Below are 11,065 nucleotides of genomic sequence, written 5' to 3'. Positions count from 1 at the left end.
TAGTAACCTGAAATAGTCATTAGGCTCAGCGGGGCTAAGGAGGATAAAAGTATATCACAAAAATCACTTTAAGGCTCAAAAAGCAGACAAAAGAACGCCTCTATCACAACAATTGCCACAAGCCATCAGATATCAATGCGTACATGTTCAAAGTCAAGATCAGTCAGCTAATGAGGAACTAACACACAAGAAAACAGAATGGATATAGAAATGAATCCATTGGCAAGAATGAATCCTCACAGTCTAACCAATTCAAGTATGCAGTCAAGATAAGCGCTTTATTATCAAAACTCATTGAGGGTCAAGGCATTTAGAGTTCACATTCCAGCATCACAATCTCAAGTGCCCAACTATCCAGATAAAGAGCCCAAATATACTTTCAAAAAAATCATGGGGCATAGGGAAGCAATCACACCAATCCAGTCAAATCGTATTTTTTGTATTTTTTCAGCAATATTTGTTTTTTTTTTTTTTTTTTTGAAAGCAAATAAATCTGGCCTAAGAAAGCAAAAAATCTACACTAAAAGGTAGTAAAAGAGAGAAAATACATACAAAAATCCTCCCCCAAGCTGAACGTGGCAATGTCCTCAGTGCCGCAAGATGAACTATAGGACTATGCTTAGAGGAAAAATTAACGTTAGTACGCTCCCGCTCTCTCACTCTCTAAAAGGGAAAAAATGAAAAAATTAATAAGAAAGAAAAGAGATAAGAAAAAAACTACGGGTTGCCTCCCGCTTAGCGCTGGTTTATAAAGGTCCCGCACGACCATATTACCTCCTCAATCTCAAATCGGAGGGGCTTGGCAATGAGTGCCCCCTCATCAAACATTTTCCTCCTGCAGCAATTTTGCTCAAGCATAGGAGACTTAACAGCATTGGTTAGTTTAAAAGTGACATTATCATCACCAACACTCAAAGTTAAAGACCCAGACTTGACATCTATAACAGCACCAGCTGTACACAAAAACGGCCTACCAAGAATAATAGGAATTTGGCATCCTCCTCCATATCAAGCACCACAAAATCAACAGGAATATAAAACTTTCCCACCCTAACAGGGACGTCTTCTAAAACACCTAGAGGGTATTTTATAGAACGATCGGCCATTTGCAAAGTAATTTGAGTGCACTTAAGTGCTCCCATATTCAGTTTCTTATAAACAGATAAAGGCATGACAGAACAGAAGCACCTAAATCACACAATGCCTTATCTATAAAATACGCACCTACATGGCAAGGGATGGAAAAACTACCAGGATCCTTCAACTTAGGCGGGGTTCTTTTGTAAAACAGCACTACACTCTTCAGTTAGAGCGACTCGATCTACCCCACCAAAGTCTTTCTTTTTGGTAATCATGTCTTTCAAAAACTTAGCATAAACAGGCACTTGAGAAATAAGTTCAGTAAAAGGAATTGTTACCTCAAGGTTCTTGACCATAGTCAAGAACTTACCAAGTTGTTGATCGACCTTCGACTTCTGCATCCTATGGGGAAAAGGTAGCCTTGGTGTAATAGGCGTTTCAGAAACCTTTTCCCTCCGCTTTCCTGTCTGATCTTCCTTAGCTAGTTCGACCTCAGACATCGAACTCTTCTCCGCTTCTTCCTCTACCACCTCTTTCTCCTTGCTAGGAGCATCATCATCAATGGGCATGGGAGGAGCATCATAAACAGTGCCGCTACGAAGTGTAACGGCATTGACAGTCTCCTTTGGGATGGGTTGTCCCGGCAGATGACCTGGTTGCCTCTGTGCATTATTTTCCGCCACCTGAGCAAGTTGAGTCTCCAAATGCTTGGTGGTGTTCTTCAGCTCCTTGATGCTCTCCTCATGATTTTCTGCATAGAAACCATCATTTTCATTAGATCAGACATAGTAGGCTCTTGAGAGCTGGTATTATGAGGAGTTTGCTGCTGATAGCCTTGGGGTGAAGGCCTATTGAAACCAGGAGGGGGTTCTAAGGATCCCCTTGATAATGTGGTTTTCTAGCAGCATGTTGTGGTGGTTTTGATGTGGTGGTTGGTAGGAAGATTGTGGTGGAGGTTGAGGATTTTGAACATTGTTGTTCTTGTAGGAAAAATTAGGATGTTCTCTCCAACCTGGTTGTGTGTGTTAGAGTATGGGTTGTGTGGAGGTCTTTGCTGAAAAACATTTGCATGCGCCATTTGATTCGGATCAGGTTGATTGTAGCAACAATCATGACCAAAGTGGCCTTGAACACCACACACTTCACAAAAGGAAGAAGTAATAGGAGCCATGGAAGACATTGCATTAATACTCATAGGAGGAATACTAGACTGCAAAGATTTCAGTGAGTCCATCTTCATGCTCAACTGGGCTACTTGTGAAGACAACAAGGCATATGCATCAACATCCAACTTTTTCTTTGTAATAGTCCTGGAAGAACTATGATCATTCTCTGCTAAGTTGGCCAGAAAATTATACCCTTCATCCACCTCCTTATCTAAGAAGACTCCCCCTGCAGATGAATCAATTGTAGAATGCTTGGGTGATGAACCACTTATCCAGATTGTGGTGTGGGCATTCTCTCTGCAGATCCTTGAATCTATTCCATGCTTCCTTCAGTGTTTCATCGGGTTCTTGTTGGAAGGTGGCAAGCTTGTGTCTTATTTCTGCAGTTTTGGTGGAGGGTAGTACTCTTTCAGGAATGCTTCAGATATAGCACTCCACTCAGTTTCATTAACATCATTCAGCCACTTCTGTGCCTTGTCCTTTAGTGAAAATTCAAAGACCATGACCTTCAACTGATCAGGAGTGACCCCTTGGTGCTTAACGGTACGACAAGCTGTTGAAACCGTTGTAAATGATTTGCAGGGTCTTCAGATGGATGCCACCAAACTGATTCTGCTGGATCATGTTGATGAGGCCAGGCTTGATTTCGAAGTTGACTGCTTGTATATCAGGCATAGTAGGGCCTGTGGGAACATTGCCAGGAGAAGGTACCCCATAAGATTTCAGCGACTTAGGAGGCATAATTGGTTCAGTTGGTTCTTCCGTGGCTTTTTCTGATTAGCAGACTGCTTTTTCTTCTTTTGTGTCTTCTTGAGCTGCCGGATGGTTTTCTCAAGATCAGGATCAGTCTGAACTGGAGAACCTGTTCTTTTAGACCTGGGCATAAAAGAAACAAAGAAAAATGTGCAGTGAGATGGCCTCAATTGGAACTTGAAGTTCCAATGAGACAGCAGAAATAGTCAAATAATTAATCAGAAAGCTATAGAAACTAGCCGTCTCCCCGGCAACGGCGCCAAAAACTTGATGTGTTTTAAAATATACCGCAAGTGCACGGTGTCTGTTTAGCAGAAACTGGCAAATACGGGTCGATCCACAGGGAGAGGAGTTCTACAGATTTGTGTCAATTATCTAACTATTTGCAGAGAGTAAATGATTGATAATTAATAACTAAACTAAAATAAACTAGAACGCAGAAAAATGGAAGATTTATCAAATAATTAAAAGCCTAGGGCAATCGATCGGTCCACCATGCTTATACCAGTTTAATCAATATAATATATTCAACAACACTTGGATTGAGTTCGAATAAATGAAGTATTTCGTTAATCCTTGGTCAGGCATTAACAACTCCTAGATTAACATATGCCAGTACGGTCGCTCAACATAATCAAATCTACCTATTGTAAAAGCCTCTAATGAATATGATCTTTCGATTCTAATTCTTATTAGCTAAACATAACTCATGATATTGCGCAATTACATGAATTAAACAAGTATAACAAATCAATAGGAATTATTCTAATTCAATCCAATTATTGAAGAACATCAAATCACAATCAAAAAGGTATAAACATGGCTTCCCTCTCTAAACCCTAGAAATAGACTACTCACTCATGATGATATTGAAAACGATAAACATAATCAAAGTAAAAGAATTCATGAAATTAAACTAAGTAGAGAAGAATACCAAATGATTAAAGAACGATGGAAAAGGAAATCGACGATCTATATAATCTTCCAATGTAAAAGTTCAACAAAAGTAGAGAGAATAAACTAAGTGTTTGGCCCTAAAAAACGTAGAAATAAGATAGGTTACGAAAATACTAAAAACCTATTTATACTAATACAAAACCGGCTAAAAAACCCGAAAAATCGCGTCCTGAGAGTCCGCCGGTCGACCGGGCGAAATCCGCCCGGTCGGGCGACGGTGATGCAAACTTACGACGAAGGAAAAATTCCGCCCGGTCAACCGGGCGAAATCCGCCCGGTCGGGCGCGTAAACGATTTTGGCTCTTTTCTCGCCCGGTTGACCGGGCTAATTTGCCTTGCATTGTAAGAAATTTTGATTTCGCCCGGTCGGGCGGATCCGCCCGGTCGACCGGGCGAAGAAACTGCAATTTTGCGTCAACTTGCGAAGGCTGTATCTCTCAAACCAGAAGTCGGATTTGGGCGTGTGACCTATCATTGGAAAGCCCTTGAAGTCTAGTTTCCAACCCAACTGGAATTTCTTGATTATCAATTTTCTATCAAAAGTTATGATCAAAATAGTGAACAAGTGTCAGTTTTGACACTTCTTTCACCAACTCTTTGCTTCATTCTAACTCGAAATTGTCCCGAAATGATGCATTGTGATCCTTGTGCAAGATATCTTCATCTTCAATGATTAATAGGCTTGATCTTAGGTAATCATAATCAATTTGCATCAAAGTAACCTGAAAATGATCAAAACACGCAAACGGGGAGTAGTAGAGCACAACTTACGTAATTCATTCCATTATACACCTAAATGCTCTAAAAGGAGTTCTAAATGCAATCAAAATGCATCTAAAAACTATATATATATGTGACATATCAATAACCGCAATACTCAATTATTAATTTGACAAACTCATATTTTTCGAAACTCATATACATGGTTCTGAAAAATTCATATAACATATATTCATATCTTATAATAGGATAACAAATCAATGTTCATATTTTGGAAACATACTTTGGAAATGATGGATATTTGACTTAGAAATCATATGCCAAATCCATTACAAAATTATAAATTACTAAGTATTATTCAAAATCTGAAATCTCGAAATATCTTCATCTCCTTAAAATCATTTGACGGATTTTGATAGTAAATGTTTTTTCACAATTGGGACAGATAACATAGTCAAAATGTAACATATGCTTCACAAAGATTTACAAGGTGGTGAAGTATAGCCGAAACCAAACACTAAGCAAGTATAACCTATGGTTTCTAACTTTATAGATCATAATATTTCCTCTAACTCTTTTTGGCAATTTCCCTTCTTTTAGTCCCTTATCCTTGGAATTCCATCTTTAACTTCTAGCAACTCACTATAGCCTCCAAGAATTCTCAAGATATGAATGTTCCTTGAAGGATTACTTATCCCCAATACATGAACTCAACATTGATAGAATGATACTTGTATGTCCAACTTATCACATTAATATCTCTGATTTCCCACGACCATATTACATCATAATAAATCATCTACGTTTATTATTGTAAGTCAGGATATCTCACTCCATATTTCTATGTCAACAATTAGCAACCTTTCTCACTACATTTCAGATAAGAAAACTAACTTCTTATACTTTCTAAATTCTTTCATGAACTAACCACAAACCGTTATATACAAACTATTTCACTAATCAACTCACATTTTCTATCTCACATGATAACTCTAATTCCCATTCTAATTTATAGAGAATATAATCAAACAACATAATTTATATAAATCGGATTTTTATAATCTTCCTTAAGAAGGATCAATTCATACTATAAGCTTCAATCAATGAAGTAAAGATAAAAAATTCAATCTTTAAGTTTGATAAACTTTTACCATAATTGAGTTTACAAGTCAACAACAAGATTTAATAATAAACTTTTGGTGGAAGTCATTAGATAATTAAAAGCATATAAACCAAACTTCCTGATTGATGAAATCACGGTAAGAACTAAAACCAAATTTTATACCTTGCCAAAGCAATTCAAAACTTAGCAAAATTCAACAACAACACACAGTGCCCTCGCACAACAACACCACCAACACCGACTCATAGCAGCAGCGACAAAGCGGTTCAGAACCACCAGCAGAATGTCGGCGACGACAACACAGGCAGCAGCATCAGCACCGCAGAAACAAATCAGAGGAAAGAGAAAGAACACATGACCACAACAATGCCAAACTCTAACATCTTAAAAGATATATTTGACTCCAATCTAATTACGAATTTCTCCAGAATCTAAATCAATATAATTCGATATTTCTCTAATAGCTACTCAAAACTAAAACCCCAATAGAAATTTTCACTTTTTCAATGTCAACTTTCAAGACTCAATCTTCAACTTCCTTTATTCCGATTACTCAATTCTTAACTACTAATAACCCAATTCAATTTCAGACAATCCCGAAAATCTTTCTTGAACTCATATGCCATGATATGAAGATCATGACAACTCTAAAACAACCATGCTCTAATACCACCTTTAACGGCCCGCACTTCCGAGCTGCAAGCTAATCACACTTAAGATTCACTAATCAAAATTGACACTTAATAAACCTTGAATTATATATTTACTTGCAGTGGAAACATACACTAGTAGAATAAATGTTTATTGCTGCGGTCAAAAAGTGGCCTATTGTTGCGGTTTTGGTCGCGCAGCAATTAAGGCGGAGCAATAGGTAATAATTATATTGCTGCGGTTTTAAACCGCAGCAATATATGCAGATATTGCTGCGGTTTCTGGGAAAAACCGGAGCAATATTAGAATTTATATCAGAATAGTATAACATATTGCTGCAGTTTCTAGGGAAAACCGCAGCAGTATGCTGTATTTAATAATAAAAAATACGCATATTGCTGCGGTTTTTAACTAAAACTGCAGCAATAGACGCTGGGTAGGAAAAAAAAATTTCAAATTTTTCGAGGCGTAAATATTTTTTGATTATAGTACCATTTTAATATGTTATAGATCTACAACAATCCACTGTTATAAACACCCAATACAAAAGAGAAACTACAAAATTAAAAACAAACCTTAAAATATGAAAATCGAAAAAAAAAAGTGAAAAAACTGCATCACTATACTGTAATGAAATTGTAACTATAACATTAAGAAACTGTAACTAAAAAACTAAAAACATAATATATATATATATATATATATATATATAGGCAAGATCACATGAGAATGCTCCTTACATGAGAAATGAGAATGAATCTCAACCACACGATTGGTTTAGAGTTACAACACTTATTCATTAGAGTTATATCTCTCTAAAAATTTTGAATTCAAAAAAAAAATTATTTTTTTTTTGATTTTTTTTTTCAAATATTTTGTTTTTGGCGTTACATCACTTTTTCATTAGAGTTACATCACTTATTCATAAGAGTTATAACATGTAAAATTTATTCTCATTTCTCATATAAGAATGCATTCTCATATGAACTCGGTTCTATATATATATATATATATATATATATATATATATATATATATATATATATATATATATATATATATATATATATATATATATATGAAAATCGAAAAAAGGAGATAAATATATTATAATCTGAAAATCTGAAAACATGAGGAACACACGAGGGAACAGAATATATTACAATCTGAAAACATGAGGAACACAAAACAAACCACGAAGGATCGGAGGCCGACGAACGACGAAGATGTTGAGAGACGACGAAGGAACGACGAAGGGCCGACGAACGAGCGAAAAGTCGAGCGACGAATGATGGCCGGCGAACGAGTGAGGGGTCTGTGCTGGCGAAGGATGGCCGACGAAGGAGAAAGAGGAGAGTAGGAAGAGAAAGAGGAGAGAGAGAGGAAGAGGGGAGGAGGAAAAACGGCTGATGTTTGTTTAAAAGACTAAGGGGAAACCCTACTAATTGGGCCGCGTTTTTTATATGGAAAAAAAGTCTATTGCTGCGGTTGTTTAAGGAACCGCAGCAATAGGCTTATGAAATTAATGGCGATATTAAAATAATTTTTTTTAATAATATTTTAATATATTACTGCGGTTTTGGCAAAAAACCGCAGCAATATGTCTGGTCAAAAAGTCAAATTTTTCTCAAAAATTTTACGTTGAAAGCATATTGCTGCAATTTTTTGGCTGAAACCGCAGCAATATGGTTATTTTATATTTTTCCTTTTCTTTTTACATGATATATTGCTGCGTATGGGTAAAATCGCATCAATAAGCAATTATTCTACTAGTGATAATCTGTAAATGATCCTGGACCTTTGGGTTATGGCCCACAACAATATCCCAAAATAGAAATACAATTACATGAATTGATCAATCAAATCTCCGATATAATACATTAAAACACCATGACATTTCTTTCCTATAACACCATATAATCTCCACCATAGCTCATCTGAAAAGTATCTCTTATAATATATACCATGATCCTTAAACCACACCAGAGCTAGATTCCACATTCCCTCCAAAATTCATTAGCATTCAACGTTGCCCCCACCAGGACAGGTTCCAAGAAAAAAATCAGCGAAACTGAGTACAAACTGTCCAATCAGAAATTCTTTTTTTTTTGGTGGCTTAAAATACATTCGAGTTGTTGAGTGTGATTTTATAGAGAATAAATGCGTAATAAAGAAATTACCTTAAGATGTGAACTTTTATATCTCATGGATCAACGTACTTAAAACTAAATCACAAAAAAGATATATCTTTTCATCAAAGATTCCGCATAACCAATATATTTATACTTCCCAAACATTTTATACTTGCTCAAAATACAAAGATAATCCTCGATAGATACCAAGGATGCAAACATAACATATCAAACAATATATACTGAGTAACTTTCCGAAAACTTTCCATAAATTATTTGGCTATATCAGCATCATTATCAAACATAACTCAAAATTTTCTCAATACTTTAGCATCAAAATATTTACTCAGTGAAGGAACACGAATGGAGACGGGTAAACCACGTCTCCACACTTTTGAGGGACGTCTCTCCACCTTTCTTATATTCTGCTTACAAGACTTTTAGATCATGGCCCTACATACGGAGCAATACCCGGTCTAACACATAATGAGCAATACCCGCTCTACAAATGTTGTTCGTCACTGCTTTTGCAGCTACTTCCCTTCTAAAACAAAACATAACCGCAATACTCAATTATTAATTTCACAAATTCATATTCTTCGAAACTCATATACATGGTTCTGCAAAATTCATATAACATATATTCATATCTTATAATAGGATAACAAATCAATGTTCATATTTTGGAAACATACTTTGGAAATGATGGATATTTGACTTAGAAATCATATGCCAAATCCATTACAAAATTATAAATTACTTAGTATTATTCAAAATCTGAAATCTCGAATTATCTTCATCTCCTTAACATCATTTGACGGATTTTGATAGTAAATGTTTTTTCACAATTGGGACAGATAACATAGTCAAAATGTAACATATGCTTCACAAAGATTTACAAGGTGGTGAACTATAGCCGAAACCAAACACTAAGCAAGTATAACCTATGGTTACTAACTATATAGATCATAATATTTCCTCTAACTCTTTTTGGCAATTTCCCTTCTTTTAGTCCCTTATCCTTGGAATTCCATCTTTAACTTCTAGCAACTCACTATAGCCTCCAAGAATTCTCAAGATATGAATGTTCCTTGAAGGATTACTTATCCCCAATACATGAACTCAACATTGATAGAATGATACTTGTATGTCCAACTTATCACATTAATATCTCTGATTTCCCACGACCATATTACATCATAATAAATCATCTACGTTTATTATTGTAAGTCAGGATATCTCACTCCATATTTCTATGTCAACAATTAGCAACCTTTCTCACTACATTTCAGATAAGAAAACTAACTTCTTATACTTTCTAAATTCTTTCATGAACTAACCACAAACCGTTATATACAAACTATTTCACTAATCAACTCACATTTTCTATCTCACATGATAACTCTAATTCCCATTCTAATTTATAGAGAATATAATCAAACAACATAATTTATATAAATCGGATTTTTATAATCTTACTTAAGAAGGATCAATTCATACTATAAGCTTCAATCAATGAAGTAAAGATAAAAAATTCAATCTTTAAGTTTGATAAACTTTTACCATAATTGAGTTTACAAGTCAACAACAAGATTTGATAATAAACTTTTGGTGGAAGTCATTAGATAATTAAAAGCATATAAACCAAACTTCCTGATTGATGAAATCACGGTAAGAACTAAAACCAAATTTTATACCTTGCCAAAGCAATTCAAAACTGAGCAAAATTCAACCACAACACACACAGTTCCCTCGCACAACAACACCACCAACACCGACTCATAGCAGCAGCGACAAAGCGGTTCAGAACCACCAGCAGAATGTCGGCGACGACAACACAGGCAGCAGCATCAGCACTGCAGAAACAAATCAGAGGAAAGAGAAAGAACATGTTACCACAACAATGCTGAAGAGAAGATGAAACAAAGCAGCAACACCGATGGTTTGCGTCGGCAGCAGGATAAGAACAATAGCGCGGCAGCACCGGTAAAGCTTCGGTGGGACCCAGCAACGACACCGATAGCTTGATTCACAAAGAGGAGATGAAATACGAGAGAAGGGAAATTAGTTTTGGGGTTTGGACTTTTCAGCTTTGGGTTTCAATTCTCGAAGCTGCTTCTTTTTTTTTCTTCAGATTTTCAAATGAATGAGCTATAATGGATGAGAGTTGCTGAAATTGAAGATTATTGAATCCTTGTTGTAGAGCTTGGAGCAATTGACAACTCAAATAGTTCAATTACATGGCTTCTCTTGAGGGAGACACGAGAAAGAAAAGAGAAGAGAAGAAAGTGATTGGGCTTTCTTTTTTTTTTTCAAAATATAACTTAAAGCCAAATTTGATTTTGGAAATTAAAATTTATTTTTTTCCAATGATGTTTTACAATAGTTTAACATACAATTAGACTAATAAAATATAATTATCTTTTAATGAAACCTACTTAAAATTTAGGCTATTACAAGAAGAAAGGATCCGATCAAAATCG

At 35.7% G+C, this 11,065-nt stretch overlaps 1 non-coding gene across 1 annotated transcript; it reads left to right on the top strand.

Annotated features, from left to right (window-relative positions):
• The first annotated feature begins 2,520 nt into the window (after positions 1-2,520).
• LOC125497199 (small nucleolar RNA R71) lies at positions 2,521-2,627 on the top strand. The gene has a single exon (XR_007273833.1). It is a non-coding gene; the product is annotated as a small nucleolar RNA R71 (small nucleolar RNA).
• The last annotated feature ends 8,438 nt before the right edge of the window (positions 2,628-11,065 follow it).

Source organism: Beta vulgaris, chromosome 4 (genome assembly GCF_026745355.1).
Source record: "Beta vulgaris subsp. vulgaris cultivar EL10 chromosome 4, EL10.2, whole genome shotgun sequence".
Lineage (NCBI taxonomy): Eukaryota > Viridiplantae > Streptophyta > Magnoliopsida > Caryophyllales > Amaranthaceae > Beta > Beta vulgaris.
Note: the sequence above shows the minus strand (reverse complement) of the source record. Positions and strands in the feature narration are given on the sequence as shown.